This window comes from Bos indicus, chromosome 28, assembly GCF_029378745.1.
Source record: "Bos indicus isolate NIAB-ARS_2022 breed Sahiwal x Tharparkar chromosome 28, NIAB-ARS_B.indTharparkar_mat_pri_1.0, whole genome shotgun sequence".
NCBI lineage: Eukaryota > Metazoa > Chordata > Mammalia > Artiodactyla > Bovidae > Bos > Bos indicus.
In genome coordinates this window covers 13,069,358-13,086,398 of record NC_091787.1, presented here as the reverse complement: position 1 = coordinate 13,086,398, position 17,041 = coordinate 13,069,358, and the positions used below count along the sequence as shown (strand labels likewise).

The window sequence follows — 17,041 nt, the reverse complement described above, 5'->3', positions numbered from 1 at the left end:
TGTGTCATCGGTCATCTGAGTTGCTGCATCCCCCTTTTCTTTTTAAACACACAATTTAAGAAATATTAGTTGTCACTTCAGGTCGTATTTTGTTTTCATGTTGGTATAACGAGATCTGTCTTGGATGCTGTGGGGCTATCATGGTACTTCCCACCTTATTTAAATTGTCTTTTTCTTCTCACAAGTTGTTGAGTCACACCCTTCTTTTCTGCACTTGTGGTTTTCTGATACTCCCAGACCAGAGAAGGAATAACCAGCTACAGATGGTGAGTTTCTCTTTCCTTCAACTATTAAACAGTTATATCTTATTCCCCTTTAGGGGGATATTGTCAGAGAACATTGTTTTATAGATTATGTTGTATTTGTATGGGATGGGCTATTCTTAGCCACACATTCAGTGCTGTGTTGGGCATGTGTTGCTGGAATTCATGGAGAAAATATGACCCAGGTCGACCTGGGAGATGAACCTAGGTAATTGAATCACCTCACCCATCCCCCCAGCCTTGTGCTTGAAATGTGCATTCTGCTTGATTTCCCCAAGAGTTAAGCTTAACAAGGACACACTTTTGAGACAGCAAGGTGTTGTTGGCGCCTGTGGACAGGATAGCTGACTGAACTGTTAAGGCTTCTATTTAATGTTCTTAAAGATTCTGGCATAAAGTAAATTCCTTTGCTTGTTAAACATCTACCTACCTATCTAGTGTGGTTTTCCCCTTTCTTCAGTCTCTGTGGCATGTGAGTAACGGGGTGGGTTTCACTTTACACGCAGGAAGCTCCTGAGTAGTTGAGATCCAAGAGCATGATTGGGTAGACCCTGGCCTTATCATTCACCCATAGTATTCAAAGTATCATGATCGCACCCTCAAATGAAACGATTTAGAAATGGAACGCAGTGGGTCTCTGAAGATGCCAAGGGAAATGTGTAGCGTACACAGGGAAGTTAGGCTGTTCGTTTTGGAAAGAGCATACCTGAACCTAATCCCGAGGAACCCAGAGTCACAGATTGCAACTGGAAGCAAACTGTTTAAGTATGTGAAAATTAGAGAGTCCTGAAACAAAATTTAGGTGAAAGGATGATAGCAGCTTCAGAAGTATCTGATACTTCTGGTACTTAAGGCCGCTGAACTTGTTTTTCATTTAATTAACACTTGCCTCACGGGATTCCTTCAAGGTCATAAATTTTGGATGAGGGTTTATGGTAGGAAGCGGTTGAAATAGATAGGAGTGGAACATCTTGTGCTTCCAGAAACTGAACAATTGGCCAGCAGTTTCTGTGTGATCCAGGTAGTTCCCCCAACATGGATTCATCAGCTCATCAAGCGATAAGTTTGCATCAGCGTCTGGGCTTTGTTGTTGGATCATCTAAATGACTTGATGCAAAGTATAAGTGACCACTAAGATTGCAGTGACAGGCTTTATCGGGCTGTGTTTCTGCAATAAATTGGGTAAAAAGATTGAGAGTGGCTTGGGCATTTTCTTGAGACAGAAAATGAAGTTGTTAGCCCTGTTGCCCATCAAATGCTTCTCTATCAAAAGTCTTAATTAAAGTTGGCACTGTAAATGTACAGAATGGCACATACATTTTCAAATATCTTTAATTTAGTTGATAAAAATATATGTTTTCCAGGAGACCAAGTTTGGAATTTTGAATTGGTTTGGTTCTTTTTTGTTGTTTTTATTGTTTTGTTTTCAGTTTTAAGTGGTTAATTTCTGTTGAGTTGATGGAAATAATTAAGAAACAATTCTCAGTAAGAATAGAAGAGAGTTTATTTTTGCCAAACTTAAAACTAGACCCCAGAAGACACAAGTTCCAGATTCACTTGAATTGTCTTCCCCTGGATTACAAAATGGAGGAGGCTTATCAAGGCAAAATCTGCAGCGTTGTACTTAGTTCCATGAGTTATTTCTAAAGAGTTACCATTGGAGCTGGCAAGAAATAAGGGTGGTATAAGTATTGTATTGTAAGTAAGTATTGGTTGAGGTCTGAAACCCTTCCTACTCACAGAGGGAGACCTTGAGACTGTAAGTTTGCAGCTGGCAGCTGCTAGCAGTCCTCTTCTTCTTCTTCTTCTTCTTTTTTTGAAGGGCTAGTTTGTGTCCTGGAGTTTGATACAGTTCAGGAAATTCAGGATCTCAGTGATACAGGAACATGTGTGGAACCACAACCATCATGGCTATCTGGCTCCAGTTGGAATGCCTGAAACACAGATCTATACTTTTTCATAACAAAGAACAAACATCAGATATGATGGAGTATGTCACTTCAAAGTTTGAAATGAGAAAGATTAGCATGTACTCAGCTAGCAGCATGACCTCGCTATCTTCAAAGGGAAACTCATCCTCCAAGGAGTACCAGCCTGGGAATCATCAGAAGGGGGACGTTTGTCCTTATCTTGAAAGTAGGTATTGAAAACAATCTAATAAAGGGAGTCTGTGTCTTTTTAATAGTTCAAGCAGATGTGCAATGTACATATGACAGGCCATAAGAGAAGTTTTTCTGATTAGCACAAGTATAAGGACTTTGCCATGAGTCAGTTGGAGAAGGAAATAGCAGCTCACTCCAGTGTTCTTGCCTGGAGAATCCTGTGGACAGAGGAGCCTGGTGGTCTACAGTCCATGGGGTCTGCAGAGAATCAGACATGACTGAGCAACTAACATGTATCAGTATGTGAAAAATTCTTCCATCAGTTTAGTGATAACCTGTTTTTCTATGGCTTTGCATTTCATTTGCATATAATTCTGTGGGTTGTTTCTTAACAGTTCGTAGATCCCAACAGTGTTGACTCTCATTTTTTCTGATAGGCATATGTCAAGCTCCCAGTGTCCCATTCAGTTAAAAATGGAATGTAATCTCTGGACTTAGAAGTTTCCCACTTGACATAAAGACAGCAGCTAGGCTGGCACCATTGTTTGTGTCTATATGGAATCTCCTGCCCCCCCAAGACTTTTTCCCTTTTCTGTTCAGCAGGCTGACTCCCAGGAGGACTGTGAAGAAGGAGGCTTGTGTGGAAGCCATATCAAAAGTACACTCTGTAAGCAGTGCTTCAAAAGAACCCCTACCCTGGTAAAACTACCAGAGAGCAACTGGCCTGAGAACTTGGCATTCTAGAAAACAGAATTCAGGTAAACTTGAATGTTTTTATTCATTCTCTGTCCACATCCAGAAGCAGTCTGGGCTAAGAAATCTGGAGTCAGTCTTTTAGGTCTGGAAATTTGCTTATAAGTGTTAGCCTTATGGTGTCATGCAATGTGAAGAATTAAGTAAAGACAGCCAACACGTGAAAGTGACATACTAGGAAAAGGGTCTGAGATGAGAGTTTTCTATTGGTTGAACGCCCAATATGCAGTCTGCTACAGGGACTTCAGTTTTGAGGGCACGCTAGAGAGAGGTGCTTCTCTTCAGCTGCTTGAGACAACAGTGACTCCAGTCTTGGCAACGGTTGTTCATCCCTTGGGAAAACATGGCCAGAGTGAGCTGAGTGGCTCTAGGCCCATTCCAGAGGATGGTGAGAAAGAAAAGTCCATGAAACAAGGAAACACGAGGCTTGGTTGTGCCATGGAGTTTGGTCCTCTATTGCTTGCCTTCAGAGAACTGCCTGTGCTGAAGACTTCCTCTCTGGTCAGGTAGGAAAGGAGTAATTAAAAGAGCGTTTGAGCACAAGGCCTGGGATGTTACAGCATATCAGTAAAGATTGACTGTCTTCCCCCAGAAGTTTTTTCTTGGTTTATCAAATTATGCACACACAACATTCAGAAGTGACTGGAAAAATGGACACATGTTGTTCTTTGGTCTTCAGTAGTGAGGAAGCAAGGATACTGTTTCACTATTGAAGTCAGTGGCACACGTTTCAAAGATGGGGATTGGGTACATCAGAGTGTCCTGACCTGGAAGGGACGGTGGCCTGTATCCACTAAGATGTAACTAACTGTAGATGAATATTTCCCAGGCAGCATGAGGTTTTAATTATTGTTATCTGGGTTTAGTGAATTTTTGACAGGGGCATTTGCCCCAATGTCTTGTGTGTTATGAAACAGTACTGCCTGAGGTAACTGAAGAGAGACAGAGAAACATTATTCAGGCATAAGTGGGGCAAAAAACCAAAACAGAACAAGTAAGAATAAGAGGAGAGAGAAATGGAGACTGAAGCTGAAAGAGAGGAAAACAGACAGAGACAGGTAGAAAGAGGGAGTAGAGATGGAGACAAAAAGTCTGATACAGCAACTGGCTAGTTTGATGGTAAGAGAAATCGAGAGAGAGAGGGTTTGCTAGTGAACTCATTCTGACTGTGGGAAAGCACATATTGTCTCCACCGTCACAGGTCTCGACCTTGGATACCAAGAGAAAGACTAAAGAAAAAATTACTATTTTCATTGATGCAGATTGTGTATTTTCTGAAATTCTGTTCTCTTATTCTAAGGTGAAAGTATTCTTTGGATAGTTATATAAAGTATATATTACTAATATCCATGGATATAATACAGATCTCAGACCTTTGAATCATTACTATTTCCGTTGGGGGCAGATGGGCCATACTGGGTTTTCACTAGTTTCCTGGCTTGTTTGTTCTGTTGTAAATCACTGCAGTAGATCTTGGAAATAGGTAAACTTGATAAGCTGTAGCTTAAATGAGAGCTAGATCATGACCGTTCTCTAGTTTTAGCTAAGGAACTGGCAGTGTTGCATGTTCTGGCTCTTGAACCTGAGTGGGAGCTGTGGCTTGAACTTGCTCTGGTGCTATAGTGGGCAGTAGAGACTCTAGATCTCGAGATGTTTTCAGAGCTTGTTCTTGAGTTGGTGCTGTAGCTCCACGAAGAGAAAATATCATCAATAGGACTGCTTTTCCACGTGTCTCAGGAAACTTCTCACTGTCAATAATTGAAGTTTCAGTCCAAGATGCCATCTATCACCAGGGCAGTCCTCCCAGACTACAGTCCAGGGGAAGAGTGATCTGAGCCTCCTCATTGCTCCTGGCCCAGTTCCAGCCTTGGGAGGCTCTTATCTGTGTGGCCCAGTCCCTTTCTCTCCCCATTTGCCCCCATCACCCACCCTGAGTCCTCCTCACTATCCCCCTCTGCCTCAGTGGGCTCCAGGTGCTCAGGTTGTGCCCAGAGAAGGCAGGCTTGGTGTGCCAGGTCTGAGTCAGGTATGCTGAGTTCTATGTAAGCCAGTAGCATCTTCAGGGGGGGAAATTATGGGGCTGGTGGAAGTCCTCAGGGTAAAGGTGCCCAGGATGGAAAGATGAACCTGGAGGTTGTTATGCAGGCAGCAGAGTCAGAGGCCAGGCATTTCCTTCCACACTGCTCTCCCAGGACAGCGCTGTCTAGTGTGACTGTCTGAATTCAAACTAAAATGGAAGCCCTGGAGGGCAGGACTGCTGTCTGCCTGATACATTAAATGTTGGGTGTTCCTAGAAAAGCACCTGCCTCTAGTGAGCCTTCTATATTTGAAGAGTGAGACCAACCAGCCCCATCATATGCGTCTGAGTGGCCTGTGGTCCCACTGCTCACCTCCAGTGGTCCTTGCTCTTATTCACCCAGGACACAGAACCCTTACTGGAATCACAAATCACCTTTTAAAATGGGAAAACAGCTCAGCCCAAATCCACAAGGACAGTGGCAAATGAGGTAGATATTTCCTCAAGGGGAATAAATAAATGATCAATTAGCACAACCGCAGACCTTTCCATGGGGCCAGGTCCCTAGAAAGCACTTTCCATGAAGGACCCACTTGGTCTCCACAATCACCCCATGGGGTTGGTCCTCCCTTTACCCTAGGGTGTAGAGGATCAAACAGGCTCAGAGAGGTGAAGTGACATTCCAAAACCTCTCAGCTAGGAGGTGGCTGAGTCCCCAGTGTCCCATGGCGGGCACAGTGCTCACCTTGTAAAGAGAAGGTCCAGCACCTGCTGGAGGCTGGCAAAAGCCCTGTAGATGCCCAGGAATGTGGGGAGATACGAGGGGTCCCTGCCCAGGAAGGCAGGCACCAGGTTCCCCATCAGCGTCTCCATCCTGCCTCCCTGGATACTCCATAGCATGCAGGTCTCATTCCTGTCCTCTGTGGACACATATTCACAGCAGAGACATCTGGAATGGCCTACTCTACAATATTTAAAAGAAGCTTAATTCAGGCCTGCTTCTGGGAACCACTCTGATCCATAGCATGGTAACTGGCAAGACCTTATCCGAAATTAGTCTCTTGAAATATTACAGCAGCACTCCTTTGTAAGGTATAATTCATTTTTTCTTTTTGGTTTTTCCTTTTGATTGTGGTCTCTAGGATTAATGTAGCTTCCAAATAATTTGCAGTGCCTGTGGATACTTGCTGGGTTATGCTAGAGGCAAAAGCAGGCCCATCATCTCTTGGAAGGGTATTGTTGTTGTTCAGTCACTAAGTCATGTCCGACTCTTTGTGACCCCATGGACAACAGCATGCTAGGCTTCCCTGTCCTTCGGTGTCTTCCAGGGTTTGCTCTAACTCTGGTCCATTGAGTCAGTGATGCTGTCTAACCATCTCATCCTCTGCCACCTTCTCCTCAGGGTCTTTTCCAATGAGTCTGCTCTTCACATTAGGTGGCCTAAGTATTGGAGCTTCAGCTTCAGCATCAGTCCTACCAGTGAATATTCAGGACTGATTTCCTTTAGGATGGACTGCTTTGATCTCCTTGCAGTCCAAGGGACTTTCAAGAGTCTTCTCCAGCACCACAGTTCAAAAGCATCAATTTTTCGGCACTCAACCTTCTTTATGGTTCAACTCTCACCATCTGTACTTGATTTCTGGAAAAACCATAGCTTTGACCTGGAAAAACCTATATAGACCTTTGTCTGCAAAGTAATGTCTCTGCTTTTTTAATATGCTATCTAAGTTTGTCATAGCTTTCCTTCCAGGGAGCAAGTGTCTTTTAATTTCATGGCTGCAGTCACACAATGATTTTGGAACCCAAGAAAACAAAATCTGTCACTGTTTCCACTTTTATCCCTTCTTCTTGCCACAAAGTGATGGGCTGGATACCATGATCTTTTTTGAACATTGAGTTTTAAGCCAGCTTTTTCACTTTCCTCTTTCACCCTCATCACGAGACTGTTAATTACTCTTCACTTTCTGCCATTAGAGTGGTATCATCTGCATATCTGAAGTTGTTTATATTTCAGGGTGTTAAGCAGCCCAAATCTGGGCATAATTTTCTTTTTTTTTTTTTAAGATCCTCCTCCTTCAAGCTGTTTTATTGAGATGTAATTGAGATATAACACTGTGTAAACTTAAGGTTTACAAAGTCTTAATTTGATACATTTATATATGGCAAAATGATTACAATTACCTCCTTAGCTAATAACTCCATCTTGTCACATCAGTCAGTTCAATTCAGTTGCTCAGGCGTGTCCTACTCTTTGTGACCCCATGGTCTGCAGCACAGCAGGCTTCCCTGTCCATCAACAACTCCCGGAGCTTGCTCAAACTCATGTCCATCGAGTCAATGATGCCATCCAACCATCTCATCCTCTGTCATCCCCTTCTCCTCCTGCCTTCAATCTTTCCCAACATCAGGGTCTTTTCCAAGGAGTCAGTTCTTCGCATCAGGTGGCCAAAGTACTGGAGTTTCAGCTTCAGCATGCTGCTGCTGCTGCTGCTGCTAAGTCGCTTCAGTTGTGTCCGACTCTGTGCGACCCCATAGATGGCAACCCACCAGGCTCCCCCGTCCCTGGGATTCTCCAGGCAAGAACACTGGGGTGGGTTGCCATTTCCTTCTCCAATGGGGGTAATTTTCTTAAGGAGGGCTTTAATTTTATCTGAGCTGCCTGGTATTTTTGAGACATTGACCTGCAGGAGAAGTGACCCTCTTGTGGCTTGAGAACTGCTTTTCCTTTGCTGCCTTTCTTTGCAGCTTGGTCAGTTGACTAGCCTTTTTATTACGAGTTTTGCCCTTTTGGTGACCTGGGCAGTGCATTATGGCCAATCATGAGGGCTTATGGACTGCTTGTAATAGTGACAGGATTTAAGAAGCAGGCTTTATGTCTTTACTGTTTCAAGTGAGGAGCCCCCTCTTTCCAGGTTGCCCCGTGGGCATGCTCTTCCGAGAATATATAGCAAGTGTCTTTGTGTCTGTTTACTCACTTCCCTTCCGTGAGTGGTAAGGCTCTTTTGGAGCAATGGTTTCTGCCTCCTGGTCTGAGCTCCCTGGGGATAGGGCTTTTGCTTCAACAGTCTTTTTAAGGGTTACCAGCATACCCATCACATTGCCTACCTTGGTCCGTGGTGCTGCTTCCATTGGTGAACAGTTCCATACCTGGCTCAGCTGAAGGTTGGTAACTTCAGTCAGTCTGCTGGAGTATACTAGCTTGATGACATGTAGGCAGTCATGCTCTTGGGATTGTGCAGCATTAATCTGGAGTAGTGTGACTGGATTTAGGGCTGAAGTGACCTAAGGTTTCACATTGGAATTGTCTAAGGGAGTGGCTTAGTATTGAGTTGGCCAAAAAGTTCTTAAGTTTTTTAAGTAAAAAGACCAAGAACTTTATTGAACAATGTATTTACTGTTTTGTTCCAATACCTATTGTCTTTTTTCAGGCAAATTTATAATTTCATCTTCCCAAAACTTTTATCTTTTTGAACAAATAACTGTTTTAAGGTGCCTTTTACAGTCTTCCAGGGAATTGAAATTTTTTCCATTAAGAGAATTTTGGAAAGACTAAAATAAATGGACATCTGAAGGTCCAGTGTCTGGTGAATACAGCAGATGAGTCAGAACTTCCTAGCTAAGCTGTGACAGTTTTTCCTGGTCATCAAAGAAACATGTGGTCTTGCGTCACCCTGGTGGAAGATTATGCCTTTCCTGTTGTTGAATTCCAGATGCTTTTCATTGAGTGCTGCCTTAGTTGATCTTATTGGAAAAGTACTTCCTGGAATTAATCATTTGGTTTTCTGAAGGAACTCGTAATAGAGGACTCCCTGCCAGTCCCACCATATACACAGCATCACTTTCTTTGGTGTGGTTGGTGGTGGTTCATTTTGCTTGCCTTAGCAACTCTTCCATTCCACATTATTTTGCCATATTCCCTTTTTATTGCCAATCACAATTTGTTTTTAAAATGTTTTCATTATGTTTTAGTAGAGAATCACATGCAGAAATACAGTAATTAAGATTTTTTTTTGCTTATGTTGAACCCAAACATCAAAGCAATTAAGGTGGTACAAATAATTTTTTGTGCTTGATTTGGAAATTTTGAGTATTTTGGCTAATTCATGTTTGGTGTAATGTTGGTTGTTCTCAGTTCATGTCCCGATTTGATTGCTGTCAACCTCAGCTGGTCTACCTGACCGTGGAGCATCATCCAGTGAGAAACTTTGCAGATCACTTTGGACACATTCAGTCAGTCACAGCACCTTTTCCATACACCACACACATCTTTTTTTTGCTTTTCAGTTGAGTTTTTACCTTTCTTGAAATAATAAAACATAATATGATAGAAATGCTTTTTTCTTCCATTTTCAATATTAAAATGGATACACAAAAATTCACCAAATTTAGCAAGTTTTTTTTTTTTTTAATGCAGCTGTCACAATACAGTCTAACAAAATTGTTTTAAGTGAAGTTGAAGATAACTCAGTGCTACTATATCCATTTTGTGGAAAAGACCAATGAACCTTTTGGCCAACCCAGTACTTTCCCATTCTCCCAGAAGCCAGCCAGTAGTCCCCTTTTTGTTCCAATAAAGAAAGGACATGCTGAGAGACATACATAGTGGGAGTTGCCCCAGGGTAAACTACTCAGCTTCTTGAAGTGTGTCACAGATAGCTGGTTCAGCTCAAAGGCAGAGGGGCTATCTTTTAACAGTCTGTTCTAGTTGTTTTGAGGAATAGGCAATGGATGGAGGGATATTCCCCATAGTTTGTATTAATACCCCAAGACATGCCTTGTCTCTCCTGGACATACAATTTGAAAGGTTCCTTTAAGTCTGATAATTCCAAAGCTGGGGCTGAGACTGACTTTGTTTTTGTTGTTTCAAAGGCTGTTTGAAACTTACTTTAATCCAAGTAAGGGGCTCAGGATCATGTCCCTTTAAAGATTAATAGAGGGGCTTTCTTTGAGCCCCTATTTCTGGATCCGATCCATAGCCAGCAGAACCCTGCCATTCCCAGAAAGCCCCTCAGATGTCTGCCAGTCTTGGGTGTTCCCAACCCTGGAGTTACCTGTTTTCTCTCAGGCAGAAGATGCTGCTGTCCTTGGGAAACAGCAAAGCCTAGATGCATGGCTTGTTGATTCAATATTTGGGTCTTCTGGGGAGACCTTATGTCCACTCTTGGCCAAATAGTTGAGGTTTCTGATGATATCAGTATTTTGCAGACACTTAACCACGTGTAGGGCTTGCTATGAGTAAATTGTCCACATTTTGGAATAAGAGTCCTTATCTAGTATTAAGTTTCTAAAGTACCTAGCCAACATTTCCCTCAAAGAAGGTGGGGGAATTTTTTCAGTTGGGGGATAATTAAAATTATTTAATTGCTTTACAGTGCTATACAACAAGGTGAATTAGCTGTATGTATACATAAACCCCTTCCCTCCCCTACCATCCCACCCATCTAGGTTACCACAGAACACTGAGTTGAGATTCCTAAACTATACAGCGGGTTCCCACTAGCTGTCTATTTTGTACATGAAAATGCACATATGTCAGTCCCAGTCTCCCACTTCATCCCCACCACCATTTCTACACATTCATTCTCTACATCTGCGTCTCTGTTCCTGCCCTGCAACTAGGTTCATCTATACAATTTAGATCTAGACTCCACATATATGTGTTAATATGTGATGTTTGTTTTTCTCTTTCTTACTTCACTCTGTATGACAGACTCTAGGTTCATCCACATTCTCTATAAAGGACCCAGTTTTCTTCCTTTTTGTGAGTAATATTCCATTGTATATGTACACCACATCTTTATCCATTCATCTGTTGATAGACATCTAGGTGTTTCCATGTCTTGGCTATGTAGATAGTGCTGCAGTGAACACTGGGGTACGTGTGTCTTTTTGAATTATGGTTTTCTCAGGGTATATGCCCGGTGGTGGGATTGCTGGGTCGTACGGTAGTTCTCTTTTTAGTTTAAGGAATCTCCATGCTGTTCTCCATAGTGGCTGTATCAGTTTACACTCACACTAATGGTGCAAGAGGTTCCCTGGTCTCCACACCCTGTCTAGCATTTGTAGATTTTTTTTGACGGAGGCTGTTTTGACGGGTGTGAATTGATACCTCCTTGTAGTTTCGATCAGCATTTCTCTAATAGTGAAAGGTGAGCATCTTTTCATGTATCTCTTGGCACCTTTATATCTTCTTTGCAGAGATGTCCATTTAGGTTTTCCACTGATATTTTGATTGGATTATTATTATTATTTTTTTCATACTGAGCTCCATGAGATGTTTGTATATTAATCACTTGTAAGCCGCTTTGTTTGCAGATATTTCCTCCCATTAGGAGAGCTGCCTTTTTGTCCCATTTATGGTTTCCTTTGCTGTGCAAAAACTTCTAAGTTTAAATAGATCCATTTGTTTATGTTTTTATTTTCATTAGTCTAGGAGGTGAGTTAAAAAATCTTGGTCTGGTTTAGTTAAAAAATATTCTTCCCATGTTTTCCTATAAATGTTTTATAGTGTCTAGTCTTACATTTAGGTCTTTAATCCATTTTGAGTTTATTTTTTTGTATGGAATTAGGGAGTGTCTGAATTCATTCTTTTACATGTATCTCTCCAATTTTCCCAGCACCACTTATTCAAGAGACTGTCTTTTCTTGCCTCCTTTGTGATAGATTCAGTTCAGTTCAGTCCTCAGTCATGTCTGACTCTTGGCAACCCCATGGACTGCAGCACGCCAGGCCTTCCTGTTCATCACCAACTCCCGGAATTTACTCAAACTCATGTCCATTGAATCAGTGATGCCATCCAACCATCTCACCCTCTTTTGTCCCCTTTTCCTTCTGCCTTCAATCTTTCCCAGCATCAGGGTCTTTTCAGATGAGTCAGTTCTTCACATCAGGTGGCCAAAGTATTGAAGTTTTAGCTTCAACATCAGTCCTTCCAATGAATATTCAGGATTGATTTCCTTTAGGATGGATTGGTTTGATTTCCTTGCAGTCCAGGGGACTCCCAAGAGTCCTCCCCAACACCACAGTTCAAAAGCATCAACTCTTCAGCGTTGAGCCTTCCTTATAGTCCAACTCTTATATACATACATGACTACTGGAAAAGTAGTCTTGTAGACTTCAAATAGCCAAAGCTATCTTGAGTCTTCACTAGATGGACCTTTGTTGGCAAAGTAATGTCTTTGCTTTTTAATATGCTAAGTTGGTCATAAATTTTCTTCCAAGGAGTGAGCATCTTTTAATTTCATGGCTGCAGTCACCACCTGCAGTGATTTTGGAGCCCCCCAGAATAAAGTCTGTCACTGTTTCCCCATCTGTTTTCCATGAAGTGATGGGACCAGATGCCATGATCTTAGTTTTCTGCATGTTGAGTTTTAAGCCAACTTTTTCACTCTCTTTCACTTTCATCAAGAGGCTCTTCAGTTCTTCTTCGCTTTGTGCCATAAGGGTGGTATCATCTGCATATCTGAGGTGATTGATATTTCTCCTGGCAATCTTGATTCCAGCTTGTGCTTCTTCCAGCCCAGTGTTTCTCATGATGTACTCTGCATAGAAGTTAAATAAGCAGAGTGACAGTGTACAGCCTTGACAAACTCCTTTCCCTATTTGGAACCGGTCTGTTGTTCCATGTCCAGTTCTAACTGTTGCTTTCTGACCTGCATACAGATTTCTCAAGAGGCAGGTCAGGTGGTCTGGTATTCCCATCTCTTTCAGAATTTTCCATAGTTTGTTGTGATCCACATAGTCAAAGGCTTTGGTATAGTCAATAAAGCAGAAATAGATGTTTTTCTGGAATTCTCTTACTTTTTTGATAATCCAACGGATGTTGGCAATTTGATCTCTGATTCCTCTGCCTTTTCTAAAATCAGCTTGAACATCTGAAAGTTCACAGTTCACGTATTGTTGAAGCCTGGCTTGGAGAATTTTGAGCATTACTTTACTAGCGTGTGAGATGAGTGCAATTGTGTGGTAGTTGGAGCATTGTGTGGTTTTATCTCTGGGTTTTCTGTCCTGTTCCTTTGATCTGTATTTCTGTCTTTTTTTTTTTGCCAGCTCCATACTTTTCTTAATCCTGTTGTTTTGTAGTACAGTCTGAAGTTGTCTGATTCCTCCAGCTCCATTTTTCTTTCTCAAGATAGCCTTGGCTATTTGAGGTCTTTTGTGTTTCCTCCCATACAGATGTTAAAGAGCTTCCATACAAAGGGTAAAGGGTGGCGCTAGTGGTGAAGAACCCACCTGCCCACGCAGGAAACTTAAGAGTTGTGGGTTTGAACCCTCGGTCGGGAAGATACCCTAGAGGAGGGCATGGCAACCCACTCCAGTATTCTTGCTTGGAAAATTCCATGAACAGAGGAGCCTGTCGGGCTACAGTCCATAGGATCACAAAGAGTTGAACACAACTTAAGCAGCTTAGCACTCATGCACAGATGGTAAAATTTTGGGGTCTAATTCTGTGATAAATGCCATTGGTAATTTGAAAGGGATTGCACTGAATCTGTAGGGTGCTTGGTGTGGTATAGTCATTTTCACAATATTGATTCTTCCAATCCAGGAGCATGATATTTGTGTCATCTTTGATTTCTTTCATCAGTGTCTTATAATTTTCTGAGTACTGTTCTTTAACCTCCTTAGGTAGGTTTATTTCTAGGTATTTTATTCTTCCTGTTGTGATGGTAAATGGAATTGTTTCCTTAATTTCACTTCTGATTTTTCATTGTTAGTGTGTGGGAATGCAAGATCTTCTGTGCATTAATTTTCAAAAAATTTTATATATTTTCCCTTTCTTCTTTCCCTCTCCTTAGTCAGTTTTTTAATTTGTTTGTCTGTATCAGATCTTAGTTGTGTCATGTGGGATCTTTCTTTGCAGTGCACAGACTCTCCAGTTGTGGCACTCAGGCTTAGTTGCTCCATAGTATGTGGGATCTTAGTTCCCCAACCAGGGATTAAACCCATGTCCCCTGCATTGCAAGGCAGATTCTTAACCACTGGACCACCGGGGAAGGCCCCTATGCATTAATTTTATATCCTGCAACTTTAACAGATTCATTGATTAGCTCTAGTTTTTTGGAGACATGTTTAGGATTTTCTATGTGTAGTATCATGTCATCTGCAAACAGTGACAGTTTTACTTCTTTGCCAATATGGATTCCTTTTATTTCTTTTTTCTCTCTGATTACTATGACTAAGACTTCAAAAACTATGTTGAATAATAGCAGGAGTGGACATCCTTGTCTTGTTCCTGATCTTAGAGAAAATGCTTCCAGGTTTTCACTGTTGACAATGAGGTTTGCTTTGGGTTTCTTGTATATGGCCTGTTTTATATTGAAGTAGGTTCCCTCTATGCCCATTTTCTGGAGACTTCTTATCATAAATGGGTGTTGAAATTTGTCAAAGCCTTTTTTTTTCATCTGTTGAGATGATCATATGATTTTTATTCTTTACTTTGTTAGTATGGTGTATCACATTGATTGATTGGTATATTGAAGAATCCTTGCATCCTTGGGATTAATCCCATTTGCTCACGGTGTGTGATCCTTTTAATGTGTTGTTGGATTCTGATTACTAGTATTTGTTCAAGATTTTTACATCAGTATTCATCAGTAATATTGGTCTGTAATTTTGTTTTTTGTGTGATGTCTTCGTTTTTGGTATCAGGGTGATGGTGGCCTTGTAAAAGGAGTTTGAGATTGTTCCTTCCTCCACAATATTTTGGAAGACTTTGTGAAGGATAGATGTTAGCTCTCCTCTAAGTGTCTGATAGAAATCGCCTGTAAAGCCATCTAGTGACTTTGATTTATTGGAAGTTTTAAAATTGCAGTTTAACTTCCATTACTGTGTTCAGTCTGTTTGTATTTTCTATTTCTTCCTGGGAGCAGAATTTGCGTATTCTCACAATTAGGGCACCTAAGGAGATGGGATCAAGACCATCCCCATGGAAAAGAAATGCAAAAAAGCAAAATGGCTGTCTGGGGAGGCCTTACGTAGCTGTGAAAAGAAGAGAAGCGAAAAGCAAAGGAGAAAAGGAAAGATATAAGCATGTGAATGCAGAGTTCCAAAGAATAGCAAAAAGAGATAAGAAAGCCTTCCTCAGCAATCAGTGCAAAGAAATAGAGGAAAACAACAGAATGGGGGAGACTAGAGATCTCTTCAGGAAAATTAGAGATACCAAGGGGACATTTCATGAAAGATGGTCTCGATAAAGGACAGAAATGGTATAGACCTAACAGAAACATAAGATATTAAGAAGAGGTGGCAAGAATACACAGAAGAACTGTAGAAAAAAGATCTTCACGACCCAGATAATCACAATGGTGTGATCACTAACCTAGAGCCAGACATCCTGGAATGTGAAGTCAAGTGGGCCTTAGAAAGCATCAGTACGAACAAAGCTAGTGGAGGTGATGGCATTCCATTTGAGCTATTTCAAATCCTGAAAGATGATGCTGTGAAAATGCTGCACTCAATATGCCAGCAAATTTGGAAAACTCAGCAGTTTGCCACAGGACTGGAAAAGGTCGGTTTTCATTCTGATCCCAAAGAAAGGCAATGCCAAAGAATGCTCAAACTACCGCACGATTGCACTCATCTCACATGCTAGTAAAGTAATGCTCAAAATTCTCCAAGCCAGGCTTCAACAATACGTGAACTGTGAGCTTCCAGATGTTCAAGCTGGTTTTAGAAAAGGCAGAGGAACCAGAGATCAAATTGCTAACATCCGCTGGATCATGGAAAAAGCAAGAGAGCTCGAGAAAAACATCTATTTCTGCTTTATTGACTATGCCAAAGCCTTTGACTGTGTGGATCACAATAAACTGTGGAAAATTCTGAAAGAGATGGGAATACCAGACCACCTGACCTGCCACTTGAGAAATCCGTATGTGGGTCAGTAAGCAACAGTTAGAACTGGACATGGAACAAAAGACTGGTTCCAAATAGGAAAAGGAGTATGTCAAGGCTGTATATTGTCACCCTGCTTATTTAACTTATATGAAGAGTACATAATGAGAAACTCTGGACTGGAAGAAACACAAGCTGGAATCAAGATTGCTGGGAGAAATATCAATAACCTCAGATATGCAGATGACACCACCCTTATGGCAGAAAGTGAAGAGGAACTAAAAAGCCTCTTGATGAAAGTGAAAGAGGAGAGTGAAAAAGTTGGCTTAAAGCTCAACATTCAGAAAACGAAGATCATGGCATCTGGTCCCATCACTTCATGGGAAATAGATGGGGAAACAGTGGAAACAGTGTCAGACTTTATTTTTTTGGGCTCCAGAATCACTGCAGATGGTGACTGCAGCCATGAAATTAAAAGACGCTTACTCCTTAGAAGGAAAGTTATGACCAACCTAGATAGCATATTCAAAAGCAGAGACATTACTTTGCCAACAAAGGTTCATCTAGTCAAGGCTATGGTTTTTCCTGTGGTCATGTATGGATGTGAGAGTTGGACTGTGAAGAAGGCTGAGCGCCAAAGAATTGATGCTTTTGAACTGTGGTGTTGGAGAAGACTCTTGAGAGTCCCTTGGACTGCAAGGAGATCCAAGCAGTCCATTCTGAAGGAGATCAGCCCTGGGATTTCTTTGGAAGGAATGATGCTAAAGCTGAAACTCCAGTACTTCGGCCACCTCATGCGAAGAGTTGACTCATTGGAAAAGACTCTGATGCTGGGAGGGATTGGGGGCAGGAGGAGAAGGGGACGACAGAGGATGAGATGGCTGGATGGCATCACTGACTCGATGGACGTGAGTCTGAGTGAACTCCAGGAGTTGGTGATGGGCAGGGAGGCCTGGCGTGCTGCGATTCATGGGGTTGCAAAGAGTCAGACATGACTGAGTGACTGAACTGAACTGAACTGAAGGAGATGGGGTGTGGTGGGGGAGGCCTCAGACACCTAAGGGGACAGGTGG

The 17,041-nt window shown here is 41.9% G+C and overlaps 1 long non-coding RNA gene across 3 annotated transcripts in view; it reads left to right on the top strand.

Annotated features, from left to right (window-relative positions):
* LOC109553817 (uncharacterized) overlaps nucleotides 1–17,041 on the top strand; it is a 103,611-nt gene that overhangs the window by 37,336 nt on the left and 49,234 nt on the right. Inside the window, exons 4-6 of one of the 3 annotated variants that reach the window (XR_011564625.1) lie at nucleotides 186–266; nucleotides 2,086–2,399; nucleotides 2,966–3,123. This is a non-coding gene — a long non-coding RNA (uncharacterized lncRNA). Of the gene's footprint in view, nucleotides 1–185; nucleotides 267–2,085; nucleotides 2,400–2,965; nucleotides 16,891–17,041 lie in introns of those variants that run through there. The other 2 variants (XR_011564626.1, XR_002180102.2) reach the window with 2 other exon arrangements.